Source organism: Nannobrachium achirus (assembly GCF_963921795.1).
Source record: "Nannobrachium achirus genome assembly, chromosome: 21".
NCBI classification, from domain to species: domain Eukaryota; kingdom Metazoa; phylum Chordata; class Actinopteri; order Myctophiformes; family Myctophidae; genus Nannobrachium; species Nannobrachium achirus.
In genome coordinates this window covers 38,419,169-38,443,319 of record NC_137828.1, presented here as the reverse complement: position 1 = coordinate 38,443,319, position 24,151 = coordinate 38,419,169, and the positions used below count along the sequence as shown (strand labels likewise).

Sequence of the window (24,151 nt, the reverse complement as noted above, 5' to 3'; positions counted from 1 at the left end):
TGTGTATCCATGCGTGTGTGTGTGTGTGTGTGTCTGTGTGTCTGTCTGTGTGTCTGTAGCCTCTGGTGTATGTAGCCTGAGTACCCTGGGTGACCAGAGAGGTGCTGTTGAGTCTAGCCTGGCCTGTGCATCAACTGCAACACACACACACACACGCACACACACACACACACACACACACACACACGCACCCCCCCCCCCCCCCCACCGCTCAGTTCACACGAGTGTGATTTTATGTTTCAGCCTAGAATGGAAGTGTATGCAGCCTAGATCCTCCATTTTGTTTCTGTGCGAGCCACGGTATGACGTATGGACCAGGGTCTTTCACAGGGTACACAGGACGGATGCAGGTGCACGTAACCAAGTTAACCCTTTGTCTCGTTGAGGGACGAGACAACTTAGTTTTGGCACAGCGACCTCCAGTGGCCGTATCTCGTTACTGAACGAGTTTTGCCCCCAAGTTGTTAAGAGTTACCTTTAAGTTCTTCATCGACATCTTCCGACAGCACTATCGACAGCAAATGTCTCTTGCCGACAAGGTGCCGATGGCAGCTTGTGGAGAGATGTCTTAAAAGAAAGTCAAACCTACTGTACTGCACTTGTACATAGGGCTGTAATCTAACCCTGTTTTAGGGATTCGAACTTTGGGGGGGATTTTCCGAACGGACCACCGAACCTTCGATTACTTTAATAAAAACCGAACAATCAGACCATCGAACCATCGAATGTACTGTACCTTTAATCATCTAAAACAGTGTAGGAAATGCGTTAACTGCGCTGTTTTGTCCTTTGAAAACACGTTGATGCGTGACCACTTGAAAAATCCAATCCAATCGGAGAACTGTAGCGCTGTTTGTTGACGAACAAGCTCAATGTATAGCGGAGTTGCACGGACGAGGATTAGACTTAGACTGCGTCGGAGCACGTCGCATTCGGGTGAACTGGTCTCGATTAGACTATGGATCCTTAGGGGTTTGCAATGACATCCATCTTTGCTCATGCTTAGGAGAAAGGCTATTTAATCGTTGGCTGGTCCACGGCCCCAACAGGAGCGGAGACGGTCCTTGATCGCTCCAAGCTGTTCTGGCGCATTTTAAAACTACTTATTAACGGTCACCATTAACTATTAGTGTTTACTGGTAACCTATTTCGTATTCTTTCTTATTGACTTGGCTATCTCTACTACTGTGATATTCTGAATAGGCCTATCACATTCTGATAATTATTTTTCGTGTAAAAAAAAAAGAAAAAAATTAATTTAGAACTTCGATTGCCAACGTAACGAACGAACGTTCGAATCCCCGAACATTCGCTTGCAGCCCTACTTGTACATGACACCTGCACCATCTCACAGTGCCAGTCAACACCACCCCAGGCACAAAGTTTATGTTGTGTTTACTGCATGTTAATTAGTGTTTGTGTCTCTTGTCTTGTGCATGCAGGGTACGGGATCGCTATACTGCAGATACTATTTTGTAAATTCAGTGAATTTCACAACGCGATGCGACGCGTTGTGAGCTTGTAGATCGGCTAATTTCAAATTGCCTAGGTACTATGAAATAGGGCTAAAGTGGTTAATGTATGTTTTATAATATTATAATTTATATCTGCAAAGTAACTAGTAACTAAAGTTTTCAAATAAATGTAGTGGAGACTAAAAGTACAATATTTGGAACCAAGATGTAGTGGAGTAGAAGTAAAAGTATTGGAAATTAGAAATACTCAAGTACAAATACCTCAAAATTGGACTTAAGTACAGCACTTAAGTAATGTTCTTAGTTACTTTACACCACTGGCTGAGATAGTTACAGTACGTGATAGACTGCAGGAGACAACCTTGACTCCTCTGGATTTTCTAAATCCACTAAACTTTAATTTAATCCATCCCTTTCCCCGCACTAACCTGACAAATTAATCCCCAGCTATTGCTCTCTATAAAGTAGGCCTGTGCGTGTTTATTCCGTCCAGCCAGTAAACACTTGCTACTGTACTCACCGTACAGCAGAACGCATTAATTGTGTTTGCAGCCTAATCTAAAAAGTTAGCAATCCTGAGAGTCTAGAATGATTTTCTAATTTATCTCATCTTAAGTTTTATTGCTTGGAATACTAAACAATACCAAAGGCATGCATTTCATTTGTTCCTCTTTGTTGATTGCGGGGGAGGCTGTGAGTGGACAGATCATCCCGTTCATTACACAGTCACATGAGCTTGACCCAGTTTGGCAGCGGACCAGCTCTCAGTGGGCGAGTCGTTTCTAACCCCTGCCCCCGCTTTTAATAACTGGCCATTCAGTGAGAACCAGCCAGTTAATTAACAGAAATACCAGAGAGGCACTCAGACAACCCTCGCCGACCCTACTATGATAAGACGGGCCAGACTCCAGTTGTCTCCGCTGAGTCAATCAGTAACTCCCACTGGCCAATGCTCACTCTTCATGGACTGTAAACAGTCACACCACAGTACGAGGGATTTATTCTGTACCAAGGGTGCAGTGTAGCCAGAGCGGACCTCTATACTCTAATACTTCACAGCGTAAAGCTTTCAAACAGCGTAAACCTTTCAACCTCCAAGTTACCCGTGCCCCGCCTTACTGTCAGTATTGTTAAACAGTTGGCTTGCCGGCTTATGGAAACACATGCGGTGGATGGAAGCCGAAACTCGCCAGTCGTCCACAGAGCTGCGGTGCGTTTTCTTTCTTTCTACAGCTGTGGGTGGCAGAGTGGTGAATTAAACTTTGCCACCCAAGCGTTTAATTCGGTGCCCGTTTCAACCACCTAAATCGTCTCTCAGTGTTTCACCGCACGTTTCTGCTGCCGCGCCGTTTGAGATGCAAATTGGTGGTCGTGCCCAGACGACGCGTGCAGATCAGAATTCGCTATTTGATATGTGGATGTTGCTTTATGATCTATCACGTTGTGCACACAAAAAAAAACTTTAATTGAAAAAAGTTTCTAAAATTACATCCTGCCATAACTACTGTGTTATTTAAAGGCTTTGAAGTTCGCTGTGCGTCTGCCTGCTGTACAATCACATGGCTTGAAAGCTGAGGGGTGCTGGGAGCCATCCAATTCACATACTGTATGAGGGTTTTGATTTACTCACACACACACACACACACACACACACACATGCATGCACACACACACTCTCACTCACACACGCACGCACGCACGCACACACACACACACACACACACACACACACACACACGCATGAAGGAGGGACTGAGAGGGGGGAAGAGTTTAACTTAATCTGTACCTACTTTAATTGCCATACTGAGAAACCTAAGATATTGTTTCTTCCACAGAAGCATGTGTGCAGAATGTACACGTGTGTGTATTTGTTTCTATGCATTATTAGCTTTAGTATTACAATGAGGTATGGTTATAGGAACTTAGCCACTGTGCTCCAACAGAGGTTTTGTGTACATGATTTGCTCTCACTGCAAGTTTTTGCAGAGTGTAACTTCTAGTATTATTTAATCTCATGGATATTTAATATCTCTCACTCTCTCTTTCCATATTTATCCCTCTCTTTAGTTCCTGCCAAATCCACAAGCACCAAGGAGGTTATTAGGTTAGGTGGAGACCTACCCACTTAACACTATATAGGTCAACATACTTCCCCTGTGCGGATATGTTACTTAATAGGAATGAAATGAATGTTGTCATGTTTGGACGGCTTATAGTGTACAATAGTCACAAACAGTGGTGGGGGAAGGGAAGCGTGTTATGTGGGGGGATTGTGAAAATCTCTTGCATGGAATTTGTGCATGGTATTTGTGTGTGTGTGTGTGTGTGTGTGTGTGTGTGTGTGTGTGTGACTGTGTGTGTGTGTGTGTGTGTGTGTGTGTGTGTGTGTGTGTGTGTGTGTGTGTGTGTGTGTGTGTGTGTGTGTGTGTGTGTGTGTGTGTGTGTGTGTGTGTACGTGTGTGAGTGAACTTGAACTATGAATGAACCATAAAGTACTCTTTTTTTTTTTTTTACTCCCACTATAGCAGTTGTATCTTTACAGTATACACTTGTGTTGTTCTGTTTTAAAGAAAACAGTGGGAAAGCTGTGGTGGCAAATGGAAAATACAGAATCCATGTGGCTTTTTCTATATCGGGAGTCTTCAACATCCCTCTCATTTGGAGGATATCTAAGTGGTATGGCGCTGACGTGGAGAGGAACCCTCCCCGCTATGCCTGATTTATATTATACTTGGTCGCGCACAGGAAATAGCAGATCTACAAGCTCCCATTGCGCAGCAATGCCTGTTTTCAGTCTAAATCACCCTTAACCCTGAAGCCGACTCTGCAAAATGTCTTCTAAATCTTTTTCAGAAAAACGTATGTTGCTATATCAGTGGTGCTCAAACTTTTTCATGTCAGGACCCACCAAATTATTATGTATTTGGCTGCTGACTCCCATCTCAAAACATTTTGTTCCAGCGACCCCCAAAAGCAAATATTTGAGATTAAAAAAATACAGTTTAAATTCAAATATTTGCACAAATGTTCTGAAATAAAATTTAAAAAAGCACATTTGCAAACTCATATACTGTATATCTTTATATACAAAGTATAAAATAATGGTTAAAGTGGTTACACAGATGCTATCTGGGTTTTAATGGGTTAACATTATGCTAGTGGTGCAGTCCTGATGTGTAGCTTTCATAATGTAGTGTGAATTGTCCTGCTCACTTTTGGTCCAATGATTGTGTCAATCGGGTGGCGAAAGACTTGACCCTGGAAAATGTTCCAGCGCAGGGTTTCCTGCAGCACTTTATTGGCCAAGGGGGCCCCCTGGCCTAAAATCTGTCCCCCCTGGCCAAGAGACAAGAGTCAACGTCTCCTTTTATGTTGAGGGCAAAAATAAGAATTAGTCTAAAATAAGGGAATTAATTTAGTTGTGTTTTCCGTCATCATGGGCACATTTATGTGTTTTTTATAGGGCAAAATTAAGAATTAATATTACAAATTAAGTGAATTAATTACTTGAATTAATTAATTAATTATCAAAAAAAATCGGCGCACGCGCCCCCCTGGTCAAGACTTTTTCCTGCAGGAAACCCTGCAGCGTCAAGTCTTTCGCCACCCGATTGACACATGTTTACATCTCTGTGCATTTTGTGCAACGCATGTTCATTTCACACATGGGTTGATGCACCACGTGTCACATGCAGCCTCCCAGACCAGACAGTGCCTGTCTGTCTGCAACGCTTAAATAATGATTCTGTCACTGGCTGTAGACTGGGGTCACTGACAGAGTCATCATCATTGCCTGTGAGGTCAGCTGGAATGATTGTGGCTTCCGTTCTACTGTCCACTATAGGGCTAATCTCTCAAGGCAGACTCTGATACATCATCGAATGAAGAGGAACAAACAGAGTGGGCGTTCCCTTTTTATTTGACGATGGTTAGTCAGACTGCTATAGGGATAACATGGATATCGTCTCTGTTGGGTGGAAACCTCATACAGCAGGCCCTGCTAAACACTGTGTGTGTTGTGTGGATCAGTGTTTCTCAAATGGGGATACGTGTACCCCTAGGGGTACGCAGAGGTACTACAGGGGGTACGCAGAGAGAAAATGGAAAATGGAAACATTTATTTTACTGTTATGTTTAATGATAAAACATTGACACATGTATGTGAAAATGCTGCTCTGTAAAGCTTTAAAGAGCACAACTAACTAACAACTGTTACTGAATAGAAAACAATAGGCTACCTTATTTTCCGGACTATAAGGCGCACTTAAAAGCCTTTAATTTTCTCAAAAAACTACAGTGCGCCTTATAGTCCAGTGCGCCTTATATATGGATCATTCATTGACATTGACATTCCCTTTAGCACAGCTCCATCTGTTGGATGCATAACGCAACGGTAGTGTCTATTATGTGCGCCTTATAGTCAGGTGCGCCTTATGGCATGTTTTCATTGCAGTTCCGGAATTTTCCCGGCAAAATAAATAATTATAATTAGCATAACTTGCCGGGAGTTTAGTTTTTTGGGTGTTTTCACATGCCCTCATCGGCAGCAAAAATACTGGTATCGCTCGTTTTCACCAAGCCGTGACGGCATGAAAACCAGTGTTGCCAGATTTTGCGAGAGAAATAAGCAACCAGGTGTACAAAAATAAGCCCCAAAAAGCGATATTATCTAGCCACACGAGCACTTTAAAACTATACGCATCGCCGCATCAGCTACTTGAAAATTGCCAATCTACAAGCTCACAACAAATAAACCGCAACCAGCCACTATCAATACATACAAGCAACTTTACGGAAATCAAGCCCAGAGTCGCTTATAATTAGCAGACATGGCAACACACGGACTGAAAGACCTGCAAAAAACACACACGGGCTGAAAGACCTGCAAAAAACAGTCTCCCCAGTTCGGTTTGGTGCGTCTCTTCTCTCTCACCCTGAACGCTACAAATGGATTTAACAAAATATTCTTCATGCAACAACACATAAGGTTCAGAAAGGATCGCTCATGCGTTATGCAACCCTGTTGGGGGAAATATCGCTCTTAACAGCGAAGCGCTCCCCCCATGCACTTGTGGCTTGTGGGCTTGTAGATTTAGCTTTTTTTTCACGCGTCACTGTAAACGATGGATGACCATGCAGACTCGATGCTCGCTGCTCTGTAAAACACTTTTAATCATGCAACGAGGAGAAACTATTAACTAATGATGCAGATCTTTGAGTTGGTAAAGATTCCAGCTTTCATCACAACATTACGAGCGCATCGCATCCCCGTATCACGTTCTCCAGACCGGACTTGTATCAAAACCCACACAGTTTAATTAAAAATAGGCTATAGAATACAAATAAGTTTGAACCATGAGCAAGCTCAGAAGGTTCAGAAAGGATCGCTGCATGATGCAACGTGTTGCACTTGTGGGCTTGTAGATTATTAGCTGTGTTTTTTTTCTTCTTCACGCGACACCATAATCGATGGATGACCAGAGAACGAAAGAAATAGACTTCTGCTGTGTTTGTCAATGCGATTCTAGCCTAAATAATTAATCCCCTATTCAAAACGGGGCTTTATATATGAAAACAGTTTGAAAATAGACCATTCATTGACAGTGCGCCTTATAGTCAGGTGCGCCTTATAGTCCAGAAAATACTGTACTTACTTTTATTTTTAACATATTGACATGAAAACTGGACTTTTGATATCAGTATTGTCTAATCAAAATGTTGTTGTTGACCAAAGGGGGTACTTGGATTCAGCAATACTGAAGCCCAAAACGTTTGAGAAACACTGGTGTGGATGATGCTTGACAACTTGTTCTCTGTTGGAGATGATGGTGTTATAGTGGGGCGGACTGTGGGGATGGACAATGGCTCGCTCCCAGCGCCGCATCAAAGGATGCATGTTTTCCACTCAGCAGCAGAGGAGTTAGCTGAGAGTGTGAGTGGTGGATTCTGTTGTATTTATGTGTTCTTTTCAGTTGGACTTACCCTGACCTTGGTTGTTACATTCTTAGTCAGACTAACATTCCATGTTTTACTGTGAGCATTTGTTCGAGGAGAAAAGGTTTGTGATAACTTGTAGCTTTTGGAGCTACAGTCTGCTGCCTGCTGCTTTGTAATTTTTTGCGTCTCTCAGCCGGAACTGCTTTCTGTAACCCACACGCTCACAACACACACGCACGCACACATGCACACCCAAACGCACATAGAACACACAAGGACGTGCGCTGTTAATCCTCCCCTTCTTTACGCTCTTTTTAATGCTCTGTACATTCCACCATTGAAGGGGTGAGTGTGTGTGTGTGTGTGTGTGTGTGTGTGTGTGTGTGTGTGTGTGTGTGTGTGTGCGTGTGCGTGTGCGCGTGTGTGTGTGTGAGTGTGTGCGCGCGTGTGAGTGTGCATGTGAGTGCGTGCATGCTTGCGAGAACAAGTTCAAATGTGTTTTGCAGCTTATGTTAGTGCAGCCATCGTGTCACATGATCGCATAAGAGGAGTAAAGATGATCTCGTCTGAAGGAAAGAAGAGAAGAAAATTAATGGATAAAACATAACTACAAAGGAGGAGATAGAAAAATATATGAATGCGAAGCCCGCAATGGAGCAGTAAGTGGTGTTCGTCTGACACACACACGCACGCGCACGGCTTCAACAGCTGCACCTGAAGAGCAGGGATCCTCTGCTCAACAATCCCCTGGCACTTTTATATTGTCGTCTCTCTCTCTCCCTTGATCGCTCTACCTCATTCCCACCAACTCCCCCCCACCCACCCACCCCCTCTCTCTCCCTCTCTCTCTCACTCTGTTTCTCTCTCTCTCACTCCCTCCCTGCCTGCGCTGTGGAATGGTCACCCGCTAAGCATCAGCAAAGAAAATAAATGAAAACACAACGAAGGAATTGAAAACTGAATCAGAAGACCAGGCACAGGAGAAAGAACGGACGGACAGACAGACAGACGGACAGGGGAAGTAGAACGGATGGAGAGAGAGAGAGGGAGGGGAGGGAGGAGAGAAGGAGCCTCTCAAAGTTGACAACCCACGTTTTGTGATGGAGCACGGAACGCCAAACGGGAGTATGGGAATGTATTAAGGAAAGCTAAAAAGGAGAAGACCGGCGTGACACGCAAGAAGGACGGGGGAGAGAAAGAGAGAGAAAGGGAAGAAAAGGAAGGATTAGAAACTGGGAATGCGCTGACTCCCTGAAATCTCACTGCCTATTTGACTTTGGCACAGAACGACCTGTCACTCCACTGATTTACCCACAGTCACTCACATACAAACACGGTACTGCACACACACTCACACACACACTGTGGTGTTTGCTTTGGAGGATGAACCCAGGAGGAGACCACGCCAGGAGACGAGAACACCTTCCAAGGAGCTGTTAACACCCCCTCCGTTGCCCTCACTCTACACCTCTCCTCTGCCTTCCCAAAAGTACCCTCCCACCTGGCCCTCTCAGCCCTACCTGCACCAGTCACAACTCGCTGAGCAGTAGGGACTTTCTCTCTCTCACACACAGTGTTCTCACCAGGAGCCAAGAGGACCCTGGATTACCCGAGGAACCCCGGCTGCAGTCAGGCTGTGACTTAGAGAGAGAGATTGAAAGTGTGTATGTGTGGAGTGTCTTCTCTGTGGATCCGCAGACTGTCACAACCCCCAGCATGTCCAAAGCGTCCAGACTGGCCCGGCCCGCGTCCACAACAGGGCCAGTGTCCAAGCTGGCCCTGAGGAAGGAATGCCCTGGCGGCGCGGCGAACGGGAGTAGAGCGCGGGTGGTGAGCGTGGGCGAGAAGCTGATGAGGGCTGGCAGCGACGGCGTCGTGGCCAAACAGAAGGCCTTGGCGCCCGCCACTGTGCCGCTTCCACAGGAGAAAGCAGCGGCGAGCAAGCCACAGCCTGAGACTCTGACGACGAGCGCCACCCACGGTCAGGCGGGCTCAGGTGCGAACCTGCAGGGTCCGAGCGGGGAGGTGGTCCCGCCCCAGAAGAGCAGACTCAGCCCGCCCAAAGTCTCAGCGCAACACCAGGGAGGCGTGCAAAGTAAGTACCGAGACTAATGCATCACGAACTGGCGCCCGCTTGCTTAACGCAGTGTTAAGTTATAAGCCAGATGTGCGTGCTAAGAGGGTGGTTTTGTAACTGTTTTGGAACGAGTGTTTGACGACAATCAGTCACATGTTAAGGGTGTATCGAAACACTGACATTTGCATTCAATTGTCATTGTTGTCACTCATTGTCAAAATGTGTTGCCTTTTCTGTGGACTAGTACACATTTTCTGCTTTCTCCAGTTTTTACACCCATTCTGCTCATCTTCCGCTGCTGCTTTGTATTTACATTTACATGCTTATCTGTGCAAGTACATTCAATACACAGGGGGATTAGGGGGATTTCTCTTTTGTGTTCTGTTTCAGTTTCTGCGTTGTTGTGTGTGTAACTGGCATTAGTAATGACGGTATACGTATTGGTGTGTGTGGATTATGTCCTTGTATATCTGCTGATCTGCTTGGAGCCGTCCAGTGGAATAGGGCGGATTGGCGATGTCCTGGATTGGCTAGCTACTAAACCAACAGTATCTCAGAATGAGTTTTGATTTGTCCAACATCCTTGGGTCTGTGTGACAGAGATTAGACTAGGAGGTGGAGGTGAAAGGTCTCAGGCACCCTGATGAAGTTGACTCTGGCACCCTGATGAAGTTGACTCTCACAACACATCATTTCGTAATATGTAAACTAGGAATATACATCATTTCGTAATATGTAAACTAGGAATATACAGAGCTATGTTGAGCGTGCATTAATTCAATTCAATTTTCAATTCAATGGAGCTTTATTGGCATGTTGGAAAAAACATCTGTTTACATGGCCAAAGCAAAAGTGGAACAAAACAATCAAAATGTACAAATGAATATTGAATATGAATAGGAATTTAAATAAAAGTGTAAACAGAGCTGTGTTTTACATTCCAGCTTTGAGCGAAGACTATCTTAAACTATCTTAAACTTGCATTGATCTCTCCCTGTTTGAATGTTGCTGTCAGTACCAGCAGCTCCTCTTTCCAGACTTTGTCATTGTAGGAAAGAGACGACAATTGCTTTGGCAGACATATGTTTCCCATGTCATTAAAGCCCACTTGAATTGAAATGAATTGGGACAGCTCTTATCACTCCCCTTTGGCCCTCTAACCACATTCCCAACTCCGCAGGGGTCCGGAGTTACCCCGCCTACGGTATTGTTAAGGTCACAGTCATCTCACAGTTCTGGCAGGCAGCGCTGAATAGCCATGGCTGTTTAGAGACATGAGGAATTTGTGCCCCGTTGCATATACAATTAACTCAGGTAAGTTTAAAAGTCTGATTGACAGGCTGGCTTGCCGTGCACACAGACACACTGTTTGTCTGTGGCACGGTTTCCTGTCAATCAGCATGTTTGTCTGTGAGAAAACGATTCCAATTCCGTGTGAGGGATAGGGTTTGTGACTCAAAAACAAGAGGTGGTGGGAGTTTGGGGTTGGGATGAGGGGGCTGAGGTGGAGGTGGGGGGAGGGGGGGGGGGGTTGTGGGGTTGGCTGAGTCAAATGAGAGGGTGACAGAAGGAGGTCAGGAATGTGAGCTGGGCATGCTGGGAAATCTGAAATCTACAGGTCTGGATCCTTTTTGCTGTGCGTGCGTGTGTGCATGTGTGTGTGTGCATGTGTGTGTGTGTGTTAGGGCTGTGAAAATGTGCCAAAAATAGCATTCGAATATTCGGCCGAAAATCCACCGTTGATTCGAATAAATTCGAATATTCGAAAATATCGAATAATTCGAAGCATTCGCAATTCGAAGCTGTTTATTCTAATCTTTTTTTTTTTCTTTTTTTTTTAAGAAACCTTTTTCTTTAATTATTTATTTTATTTGCATTGTTATATTGCTGTTGGTGTACTGGCATATTAACGTGTTTATTATTGTGATGTGTTATCTGCTTATTGTAAATCGCTTTGGATTAAAAGCATCTGCTAAAATGCCTAAACTGTAAACTGTAGAGACAGTCGCGGTCGTGCAGCCAGGTCCGCGTTGGTCAGGGACGTGCCGTGCAAAGAATGTTAAGAGAGGCAGGGGCTGACATTTCTAAAAGGGCATTTTGGCGGACAATTCTCTCTTAAAAGGGCAGGGGCTCAAGCCCCGTTTGATGTCTGTGTGCACGCAGCTGCCAGCATAGCATCGTCGTTGCGAAGCGTCACACTCACAGCAGCAGCCTGTGATGGAGTTGGAACAGCCACGACATGAAACGAGCAATTATAATCACACCAATGGAGTATGTTTTGGTTTGAACCAAATTAGGTAGTCTACAACTTCTACAAGAGTGTGACGGAGGGAGTTTTACCGTGGCTGCGTGCGGGGAGAATAACTCGTGAGAGAAGAAATCCATGCTTTGTGTTTTTCGGTGGAGAAGTCTCGTTGTCCGGCTTCCCGTCACTACCAAATGCGTCGCCCGTTTCAGATAGACTCGTTAATCATTCTGAATCAAGTTTAAAAGCACTGCAAGGCGAGTGCATCTCTCCACCGTCGGAATGGAGAGAGCTCCCCTCCCCTGCGCGGAGCGGACGACGGCCATGCAGTGACAGTGTGAATGGAAAGTTAAGCAGCTGGAGGTTTATTCTTCGCCGTATGACGGTGTTGCTAAATAGGCACCCTTAATGTACAAGCCCACAGCGTATTGGATCAGCGACGCATTGTGGACTTGTAGATCAGCCCACTTTTGCAGCAGCTAATGGAGACTTCTGCCTTGCGAGACCAGGGACCTTTTAACGTTCCATGCGCCCAGAATCTCGCGAGAAGTGCGGTAGATTTTTTTTAATTAAATATAAATTAATTCGAAGCTCAAGATTTTACTTTCGAATATTCTTTTATTGTTAACATTCGAACGAATATTCGAATAAAGAATATTCTTTCACACCCCTAGTGTGTGTGTGTGTCTGTGTGTGTGTGTGTGTGTGTGTGTGTGTGTTTGTGTGTGTGTGTGTGTGTGTGTGTGTGTGTGTGTGTGTGTGTGTGTGTGTGTGTGTGTGTGTGTGTGTGTGTGTGCGTGCGTGCGTGCGTGCGTGCGTGCGTGCGTGCGTGCGTGCGTGCGTGCGTGCGTGCGTGCGTGCGTGCGTGCGTGCGTGCGTGCGTGCGTGCGCGTGTGACCGTGTGTGTGTGCGTGCGTGCGTGGATCTGTGTGTCTACCCCTCCCTGCTGTAAAGGCAGGTTATGGGTTATGAGGGGCAGGTTTGTACTGGAAACCAGATGTTCTAGTCTGCATCACTTCCAGTCTCTTCACTTCTTTACATAAATAGAGGACTATACTATATAGCCTGCCTCCTCACAGGGCTGGCTGCTGCTCTCTAAACCTTCCGTACCAAGGGTCAAAACGGCATTGCTTGATGAAGCATTAGATTAAGTCTTCACAATGTCTTTGAAATGTTAGCTGCAGCGTCATTTTAATGAGAAAGGATTTTCCAGTCTGAATGAACTGACCTCCACCTCAAAACACAAATGACCAGTGTTGTGTTCTACCGTGTTACGCTATATACGTAGTATGACGTGCAGATTTCTTTTTCTCCACTAACCCTTTCATCCATTGAAAACGCGGTAGCTCATCTCCACAACCATGCCCAGGTAGATTATCATGATCATGCTTAAACCTACTGACAGCGCTGGAACTTGTTCGCAGAGCTATTGAAAGACTCCACCACTACCTCACCACACCGCATCACTCTGTATTATGAAGCTTTTTCAAACGTGCGTGTGCGTTTGCAGACTTTTGTGCATGTACTGTATGCATGACATGTGCATGCATGTTTGTGGTTGTACTGTATGTTCATTTCAGATCAGAATCAGTTGTTTTTCAGCACCTTGTCCTCATCTTACGAAGCCTGTCGCGAAAACTGTGCGTGCACACAGTGTTGATTGCTCACATCCCTTTGATATAACACCCAATTGTGATTGATTGCACGTTTCCTACCTTGTGCAAAGTCAAGGAAAATGTGCTTTTTGGTGCACAGAGCAAGACCAATGCAGTCATACAGCAGTGGTTTTGTCAATTCAGAATCTCTGGTAGTTTTCAATGGGTAAGTCAAAATCTCAATGCACACCGGCTGTATTCATAGATAAAATAACAGATCTACAAGCTCAAAGCGCATCGCAACTGAGCTGAAGGTCTGCTTTTCGCTTATAATGACATGATCAAAATAGGGATGCCAGGAAAGTTGTTAAAATATATTTTTGTTATGGTATAGAATTTGTGTCTATATTGGGAAATTGGGAAAGGGCTCCTAGTAAAATGTTTTAAATAAATTCACATCCACCTTTTGTGTATTTGTACTGTATACGGTAATAATTTGTGTTTGTCACAAAATTCCAATGCAACAACTGGACTTCAGGTCCAGTTGTTGACACACTTTCCCTCTACACCAAAGCTCTTTGCTGAAAGTAGCCGATCTACAATCTCACCATACTTCGCGTTGTCATGTGTTGTGAACTTGCAGATCAGCATTTGCTTTGGTGCCAGAATAGGGACGCTGGGGTTCATGTGGTTAAACACCACTCCGCCCCAGGGATATCGAGGTTAGCTCGCATTGTTGTCAGTCCACTTAAGCCATTGTATGAAAACCGAGCCGGCTGAGGTGCAAATGTCAGGGTTTTGCCCCGGCCTCTCTCTATCTCCCGACACATGACCACAAACTGAAAGGGAAGAGCAGAAGGTCATGAAGAGGCTGCCATGTCACAGCGCTGTCAGAGGATCAGTGTGTGTGTGACAGGTGACATTTGTACAGTGTTAAGGCCACTCTTAATTATGCCTTCACCATCCCAGATTCTGTCTGACATTTTCAGCCAGTCTAAATATACGGTGTTCTTAAAACCGATGCTTGGTTCCAGATGAATTGAGTGAATGTTTCGTTTAATGTTTCTCTATTAAGATTTATGTTTGTGAGTGATATTTCTGGGGGTTGAAAACTTTAAGCTCTATATCCTGACACCAAACATTGCTATTCTGTAACAAAGCTCTTTAATAAATAGAAAATACAAATTGCAGTTTGGTCTAGAGAGCAACAAACAAAGATCAGTGTGTGTATCCGCTTGTGTTCCATCACTTCCTATTTCACTTGTTTTAACCTCTATCCTGTATGAGTTCTCTCTCCTGATTGGATGATGAACTGAAAATGTTTTTTGTTTTTTTACTAAAGAACTGAAGAGACAGGGAGAACCCTGTCAGTCAGTGATCGAAGTTCATCAAACACAATGTGGGCTCTATTTTCGTCCATGCCTTACCTCTTATACCTCTTTTGCTTTACCAAACGCCCGGCTATTTGAAGTATTTTAAAATGTTTTTCAAATCAGTAAAAAAGGCAAAGAAGTTTAGGCATAAGGCTATTTTAAATATAGCAGAATATATATAACAATTATGATGTATATGAATTATGATTTACTGATTACTGAATCTGAATAAAGAGCTATGTAATACTTATTTTAAGCAAAAATATATCAATTACAGTTCCTTTAACTTTTAATTTCTTAAAGTTATTATTTCTATATTCTAAATGTATTTTGTATTTTACATTATTTCTTCAAGATGTAGCTGAATTCTTCTATATTTTATTAGTTTAGTATTTCACATTATTTCTTCAAGATGTAGCTGAATTCTTCTATATTTTATTAGTTTAGTATTTCACATTATTTCTTCAAGATGTAGCTGAATTCTTCTATATTTTATTAGTTTAGTATTTCACATTAATCCTTCAAGATGTAGCTGAATTGTGAATTCTAGTTGGAATTCCAGCATCTGTCTTATGTGGAACATCAGAATAAGAATCAACTTTAGTCACATCACTGGTTTACAGATGTGCAGAAGTGTCTAAAATTTGTTTTAGCGTAAGCTCTTCATGAGAACAAAGGGAGGGGAAAGGAGGGAGGGAGGGGGTCGAGAGCAGACATTAAATAACATAAATATCATGGCAGGTCTGGGGCCCTGGAAAGGCTTAGAGCCACTGATAACCCAGACTCTCTCTTTCTCCTTCCCTCTTTCTCCTTCCCTCTCTCTCTTATCAACCCTCTGCTATCTCCTAAACTCTCAGACTTCTTATGTCGGACACAGACTATGTGTAAATGTTTCAGTTTTGGTCTAGCAAGGTGAAGGCTTTGATCCCAGCATTCCAGGGTGTGTTCTCTTCTCTGGGTCCAATTTGGGGTCAAAGTCATGGTACGCCGCGGCGGGATGACCTCACCTATAGTTTGAGTGATGGGGTGAGTCAACAGGAGAGCAAAGAAAGATTCATAAGCCTGTCTGCATTCGCCTTTACTCACCAAGGCTTTACTCACCCCCTTGTGTGGGAGGAGTTTGTTGTTTCTTGTCCTCGGCGTGCATTTCAGCAGTGGTTTTTAATAACAGAGAGTTGTCTGTACATGAATGCCGAGAAAACACCGACTCCAGCTTCCTGTGAAGCGTCACTGATTGCTATCAGAATCTGTTGCTTTTCACCACTGTCTCCACATGTCTGTGCATTAATGCTCTAATGATAGCTTGATGCTAGAATTCAAATTGCAAGAGGGCAAAGTGCGAGTCTGCGTGTGTGTGTGCGTGCGTGCGTGCGAGCATGCGTGTGTATACATGTCTACTTCTGCAAGCAGAATTGTGTTTACATGAATTGGTAATGTGTGTGTGTGTGTACACAGTATCTGGATCAGTGGCAAGCAAAGTGTGCAACACATGGTTCACAGCCAATGTGTTAGTGAACTGAAGCTGAAATGTGTTTCTGTCAATGGACTGTGAGATGCTGGTATTTCAGAGATTCCGCCGAATGGCCTTTGGCAGATGGCAGGGCAAAAGGGGGTGGCGCAACATTTGGCATCTGGCTGACTCTGGGAAACATTGTAAAGAAGCTGTTTGGCGCACTTTGCGCACACGCGTCTATGCTTGTTTAACACAGATGGGGTTCTTCATCCTACAAATAGGACATTCACAGACCAAAAGATTTAAAGGAGCAGATCGCTGTGGGTAATGAGTTTGAGTGGAAGATGCAGCGACAGCTCACCCATTTCTTTGACACCAGAGCCAAGAGAAAGGATTACATTAGTTGCAGTCACTCATGGCTCTTAAATCCCTCCTTTAAAGTTTAAAGTGTACAAAATGCTTTCCTTAACGAATGCACGTGCCATTCACCACAACCTGTTTTTCTGCGTCTTACAATTGTACTTGAGTAAAAGTAAAAAAGTATTGGTATCAAAATATACTTAAAGTACAAAAGTAGAAAGTACTCATTGTGCACAATGTCCCATTTCACAAGTTTTCCTGTATAAAATGTGTACAAAACCTTTGAAAATAGCAGATCTACAAGCTCACAATGCGTCGCATCGCGACGCATTGTAAGCTTGTAGGTCAGCTATTTTGAAATGGGAAAGTGTATAGGGTTGATGTGGCGAATGTTAATGTATTGTAATAATAAACAAAATAGTAACTAACTAAAGTTTTCAAATAATTGTAGTGGAGTAAAAGTACAATATTTGCCTCTGAGATGTAGTGGAGTAGAAGTAAAAGTATATATATTTACTGGAGTATATAAATACTCCAGTAAAGTACAAATACCTCAAAATTGTACTTAAGTACTGTACTTAAGTAACTATACTTAGAGCATTCACCAGCGTTAGTTTTACTCTGGTTAAGGTTAGGGTGCGTAGGAATGGCAGGTTTAGGAATGGAAAACGTGTACCCTCACTTTACACCACAGACGGTACACTGTGCAACATCCCAAACACGTTTTTACTCAAGCGATCTGCCAAGGGGGGATTTGGGAGAGACAGGTTCACAGACGGGTCCCATCCAGACATCTCTACTTTGATGTAGATGACAAATGCAGCATCTGTAATGACGAGGCGTTCTTTTTTTTTTTTACTCTTTACTCCCCTCTTTGAGTCAAGCAGTAAAGGGTCTGTCCATGTCACTCTCCTTTGAGCAGAATGGATGCTGCAAACCCCCCAATGTTTGTAAGCATATAATATACACAGTACAAGGTAATAACTTAAACGTGAAGTGCCATGATTTACCCCCTAAAACATGATTATCAGGTATTATGATTATACTAAGAGGAAGATTTCTTCCAAAAAAGTGTACAGAAAGAGTTAAAATTAGTTTTTTTATGTGGCCACACCTACCAGTTCATTAAGTATGCCTGGTTGTCATGGTGGGTGGTAACCCAGCTGAAGTTAGCCACACCCACAGTGTTGGGTGAATGGTAAAAGGGGAGGGGATGATTATCCCCAGATAGAGTGATGTCACTCTATCTGTGTTTTTCACTTTTGGCCCACAAGGTGTCAGCCTCGAGGAAGAAATCCAAAATGCAAAGGGAATACATAATTGCTTATAACAACCACACCAGGGGGTCTAATGAAATACTGTCAACTAAACCTCCTAGACACATGAAAACCAGAAAAAGTACAAAACTATGGCACCACTTCTTTAAAGGGGAGAACCACCCATTTTCAACAATCAACTATTTTGGAGTTGGACTTATGCACTTTGGTCATCAAAGTGTACTTTGCAAGCCAAACCCCACAATCAATCCTCCAGTTCTAGGCAACTCAGATTTTTTTTTTTTCTGTCATCTTAATGACATAGTTCAATGTTGAAAATGGGTGGTTCTCCCCTTTAAGTGATACTATTCTTTGAAGAAACAATACCATAGCCTAGTGCCAAATATAGTGTGTTCCTGCCACAGGAGCAGATGAAATAGACGGCATGAATCGACCATAATAACGTCCGTTTGTCCAGTCAGATGAAAAAAGAAAACAGAAGAAAGGAACTATGCCGTTTCCTGGTATGGTTGCCATGGCAGCAGTGACAGTTAGTCTATGTTTTTGCAGCTGCACATGGCAACTCACCTTTGTCATTTTGCACCTTAATTGAGTGCCCGCTGAGCTATATTTTAATTATTTTGTATTTAACCGTTATTCATACAGGTGGACCTGAGGTGTCATTTTGGTCATATGCAACAGCAACGATCACAGAACGTTACAAACAGACAGGACAGAGATGAGAGGGAGACAAGACGAATGAAGCTGGGCAGACTCATTCAGTTCTTGCTGTAGCGTGTTTCTGCTGTACCAGGTTGAGGGGGCAGAGTAGGAGAAGGCTTTCTCAACAAGCTCTGTACGGACAAAAGGGAAGTAGAGTGATGAAGCCTGGGTAGCAATAGCATAGGCTATAGCCACTATGAAATGTGACACATATGCATATAAATCAGTGGTTCTCCCACATCCTTTGGCCCAGGGCACCCCTGTAAATAACGTTTTCATCCACGGCACCCCTGAATTACATTGTTACTTTACAGTCCCTTACATTTAATGTAATGTGTACATCTTTCCCCCTATAGATACAGTAAGTCACGAGGGAAACTTGAGAGAATATGTTTCCATTAAATAACTTTTATACTTCGTCGTTTAACCACTTGAACCCCAGCATCCCTATTCCGGGGGGAACATTCACCAAAAATAGCCAATCCACTGTGTACAAGCTCTGTTGTGGCGCTTGTAGATTTTTGGTGAAGAGGCTTGTTGTACTGTTAGGTTGTACATGTTCGCAACTACAGTGCAACAGTCTGTTTTACTAAGCATAAGTGGTTAAGCTGAAGTGATATTGATCAATTCCACCTATTAAAGCTATACTGTGTAAGTTGTTAAACTAGTGGTCAGTAGCGGTATTGCTTTTTTCGGACGTTTTTTGGACGTTTTTCGCCCGGTGTCGCCGCGGACCACTGGAGTGGGGCCGCAAATCACCGCGACCGATACGAATCCGTAGAGGGGTAGAACGTAATTGTCTGGCCAGGATTTGGAGAGTAAGAGGCAAGAATCCTTCACCATCGTAAACACTGTAGCTGAGGGTGGCTACTTCCTGAAGAGACGGCCAGACACGCTGTGATTGGCCGGTAGTGTATCATGTGTGTATGATCCGCGATGTGATTGGCCAACGTATACACAACGTATACAGATGATGCAGATGACGTAATTTTGCCGCGAAATCCGGACCCCGGCCAGGATCATAGAAAACATATTTACAGAAGGCTTTAGGGGCTGAAATTAACGGAGTGGGTGTTCTAAAACTTTGGAGATTTAATAGTTAGGACAACTTTAAGATTTGTTTTATAAAAAAAGTTACATAGTATAACTAGTATAAGTATTCTGACGCACCTTAGGACTTGCGTCACGGCACCCACTTTGAGAAACCTGGTATAGGTAACTATAAGGATGGATTTAAGTGAAAAGATACCAGCGTCAAGTTCGGCGCATGACTCATTAGACACTCATTAGAGTCATGAGTCATGAGATTTCAGAGCCCTACTGTGTTCAGAAATGTTTGGTTGTGCGTCATCTCATCCCTCAGTCCAAACAGATAACAATCAGGCCACTGAGCGAGAAGAAAGGACTTTGAGCATGACTACCCATGTGTTTGTATCACCTTGTCTGGTCTTGTGTGTTTGTCTTTCAGAGTCAATGTATTTCTTTCCTCTGCTAGGACTATTCTTTAGATAAACATCCAATGGGAGAGGCATTCTCTGTAGTCTGCACATCTGATTCAAAATTAGACAAAAGAACTCTTCACTGTTAAGGCCTGTCCATACTTTGACCGAAACCGCCGTTTTCGGTCAAAAGGTCCTTTTCAACTATAAAATGTAATTCCTCGAAAGTTCTGGAATGCTTTTTCTCCGAACAATAGTTCTGAAATTTGCACAACAAGATGTTGTCACTCGCCGAAATCAGGTTCGGTGAAACGGCAAACGTGATTGGTCGGTTGGACCCCCCCCCCCCCCCCCCCCCCCCAGCTACTGTACATTGGAAAGCCTGGTGACGCGAGGCTACTGTACATTTTAGCTTTTGTTTTTGCTTTGCGACCCGTGTCGGTGCATGCTCAATGAGCGGCGCGACACGACGCAGAAGGACGAGAAGGTCGTCAAAACGACTGGCAGACATTCTCATTATTTCAAAATGTTTCTCCTCGTCCATGCCCCTCTCATCCCCTGAACGAGAGTCTGATACAGGCCATGCCCGTATTAGCGGGCGGACATACCACCGATGGCTAGATGTGCTCGCCTCCTCCTCAGCCGCACAAAGCAGGGCAAAATCTTCCCCCTTCTCTCTGCCTCCGCTAACATTTCCTCCTCGTCTTCCTCCTCCACCATAACCTCCACAATGCGTGACACCGCTTCCAACTTCCAACGTGCCAACCCTCCGAACAGGAGCGAAGTATGAACATCCGACGCTTTTTTTTCGGAAAAGATAAAAAACTAGAAGCAGTGCTCTTCCGAGCACAGGTCTCCACCAGGCCGTGCGTCCTGGTGGTGCTACTGTATAATAGGCCAATGTAAAAAGGGTGGCATATGTTCTTCACATTAGATCTTTCATGGCAATCGGACGCTGCATGCATGATTTGAGTGTTCCAAAAATGTGTTTTGCTAAAATCTACCTGCTGATGGTGCTATAACAGGCCAATGTGAAAAAGGTAGCATTTGTTCATTGACCTAGTGGGAATATGTGTGGCAAATTTCACGGTAATCGCAAGCTGCATAGATGATTTGAGGCATTTTGTTCAAAAACGGAGCAATCCTGCAAACTTTGGAAGCTAATATTAGCCAATCAGGATGGAATATGAAATATCAGACGGATCGGACTTGATCACATGACTATAGAGATACTGTGTACCGATTTGCGTGATTTTTGGATAAAATCTCAAGGAGTAACATCCAAAAACGTGTTTTACGTAAGTCGGCCCAAAGGTGGCGCTATAGAAGGCTGATGTGAAAAATGCAGGGCAAAGGTTTATCCTTAGCCTCTAGGGAGTGCGCTTACAAAGTTTGAAACTGATCGGTGAAGTTATAGGTAAAACCACAAATCGCCCTGTTTTAGCGCCACCATGAGGCTGATTTAAAAAAAATCAAGTGGCATTTCTTCCTCGACCTAGTGGGAACGTGTGTGCGCGATTTCATGATAATTGCACTTTGCGTTTGGGATTTGAGGCATTTTGTTCAAAACAGCTCAATCCTACAAATCTTATCCTCCAATCTTAGCCAATCAGAATGGAATATGCAAAATCGGACAGATCCGTGTCGATCGCATGACTGTCGAGATACTGCCTACCGATTTGTAGGATTTTTGGACAAAATCTGTAAGAGTAGTGCACAGAAATGTGTTTTACAAACATCGGCCACTAGGTGGCGCTAGAAAAGGCCCATTTGAAAAATTTAGGGCAGAGGTTCTAGATTGGCATCCAGGGAATGTGTGTGCTTACTTTGGCAGCGACCGGGCCAACGGCGACTGAGATTAGCTGCACACAAACTGCGAGGACGCACGGACGCACAGACGGACGGACGGACGGACGGACGCACGCACGGACGGACGAAGGGGAAAACATACTCTCCCCCATGCCTTCGGCTGGTGGAGACAATAAAAAAGTTTATTTTTCAACCGAAAAGTTCGGTTCTGTCGAAGTATGGAGAGGCCTTTACACCAACCCTGTCTTTGTCCAAGTCACAGTGTTATGACTTGCGAAAGTCAATTTCTCCCTAATGTTTCTTTGTCTTTTCTTTCCTTTACTTTCTTTTCTTACGATAATAACTTTTGGTCAATAGTTATTATACTTTTATAGCTAAGCTAAGACAACAGTTGACTTACAAGGCTTTTTCGTTTATTTTAGAACCAATATCTTGTCATTCTTCAAAACCAGACATATAACTTCTAGGGTTCCGTTCGGTCTCTCAAGTTGATGTATGAGGTGTGTGGTTGTAGCCTCAAGCATGAATATGGCTAATTCCCGTGACTGGTGTTTGTAAGCGGATGCAACATTTCCCTCAGGGCTTCCTCTGATAGAGTCAACACCGAAATCAATATGGTCTCTGCCTTCCTCCTAACCCGACGAGCCCTTCAGGCACACTCCATTTACATCAGTGTTCTACTGTGGGGAGTTTTTGTGTGTGTGTCTGTGTGCAGGGGCGTCACACCAAATTATGGGCCCCGGGTACAAGGATTCACTGCGGGCCCCCCATGAATGTTAACTATTGAAAAATAGCAGATATACAAGCTCGCAGCGCGGCACTCGGTGCCGCGCTGTGAGCTTGTATATCTGCTATTTTTGAAAAATCTTGAAAATGTGTGCAAGAAACCTATGTCAAGGACCCCCAAGATGATATGTATTTGGCCACGGACCCCGATCTCAAAATATTTAGTTCCAGGGACCCCCAGAAGCAAAATTTGAGTTAGAAATGTTGGCTTAAAAAATACATATATTCAAAGATTTTCACACATTTTCACAACTTTTCAAAAATAGCAGATCTACAAGCTCGCAGCGCGGCACTCGGTGCCGCGCTGTGAGCTTGTATATCTGCTATTTTTCAATAGATAAAGTTATTAGGGCCCCTCCACCTTGGGCCCCGGTAACTCAGTCCCACTTTCCTACCCCTTGTGACGCCCCTGTCTGTGTGTGTGTGCGCTAACGCCCGTGCGGGTGGGTTGGGTTGGGTGGGTGTAGACGACTGTGTACGCCGCTGCTGTTTACACTGAATATTCAACCACTATGAAATTGTTACAGTACTTGGTTCAGACGCGGCGAATGGAATCTCCTGCTGTGTAAAAACAACTCTTGTCAACACATTGACATTTCATTAATATTATATTAGTATTTTACATTGTTGTCGGTTGAGGTCATTATGATACTGTTTGTGTGTCCATGTAGCATACTAAACAGCTACTGCATGTTTCCACCAGACTTTAAATGCAACTTTAAGTGAAGTTGAAATACAAATAGAATACTTAAATGAACTGCCATGTCCATTGACGATAACTCACGGTATACGTATACGGTATACAGTACATATAAAGAATTACTGTCAACCAGTTTTTCATAACATGCCGCAGTTTGTTTGATTTTCAATGAATGATTTTCCATTGATTTCAGTTTGGTATGCAAATCAACTTGCAGAGACTTGAAACTGAAATGGTTAATAATACACACTAAATACCATTGCACGCTTAAGTAATGTCGTTGTTACATATTTGTGCATTTTAATGCATGACATTATTTGGAATATCTAGCTGAAAATTGTTCCTGGTGAAAAGATTTATTTAAGGTAGAATTCACATTTCCTTAACTACTTAACAGTGTACAATGATATTTATTAGGGCTGGGATGCGATTAAAATTTGTAATCTAATTAATTACAGGCTCTGTGATTAATTAATCGCAATTAATCACATTTTAATCGCACATCGATATTTGACCTGAGAAGCATTTTTTTTTTCAAGTAAAACACATTTTGTTGTACGAGTGAATCAACTGGGCCAAGCAAAGTGCTCTGATCGGCTACTTCTCCCTTTGCGTTTGTTGTCTCTTCTTGGTTGGTGCATCGTTATGATCGGTATGCCAGAAACTGAAGGTTCTGTGGTGCAAAAACTGAGGACGACGCGTTAATTTTCTGTAATTAATTAATCGCAATTAATCCGTTAAAGTCCCAGCCTTAATATTTATCCAACATTGACTAATTCGGGGCCAAGGTCTGTAACATTTTCGCAAAAGAATAATGCCATTAAAGGAGTAGTTCACCCCCAAAATTACTTTTTTCTATTGATTAGTCACCCCATGGAGACTTGAGTTCAATTGATTCTGGATGGGGAACCAAATGCATGACC

The 24,151-nt window shown here is 43.5% G+C and overlaps 1 protein-coding gene across 3 annotated transcripts in view; it reads left to right on the top strand.

Moving 5' to 3' along the window:
* Positions 1-2,550: 2,550 nt before the first annotated feature.
* Positions 2,551-24,151, top strand: part of kiaa1217 (KIAA1217 ortholog) — a 182,318-nt gene continuing 160,717 nt past the window's right edge. For all 3 annotated transcript variants that reach the window (XM_080752225.1, XM_080752224.1, XM_080752223.1), the window contains exon 1: positions 2,551-2,685. The gene's annotated coding sequence lies outside the window, so the exon portion shown is untranslated. The remainder of the gene's footprint in view (positions 2,686-24,151) is intronic.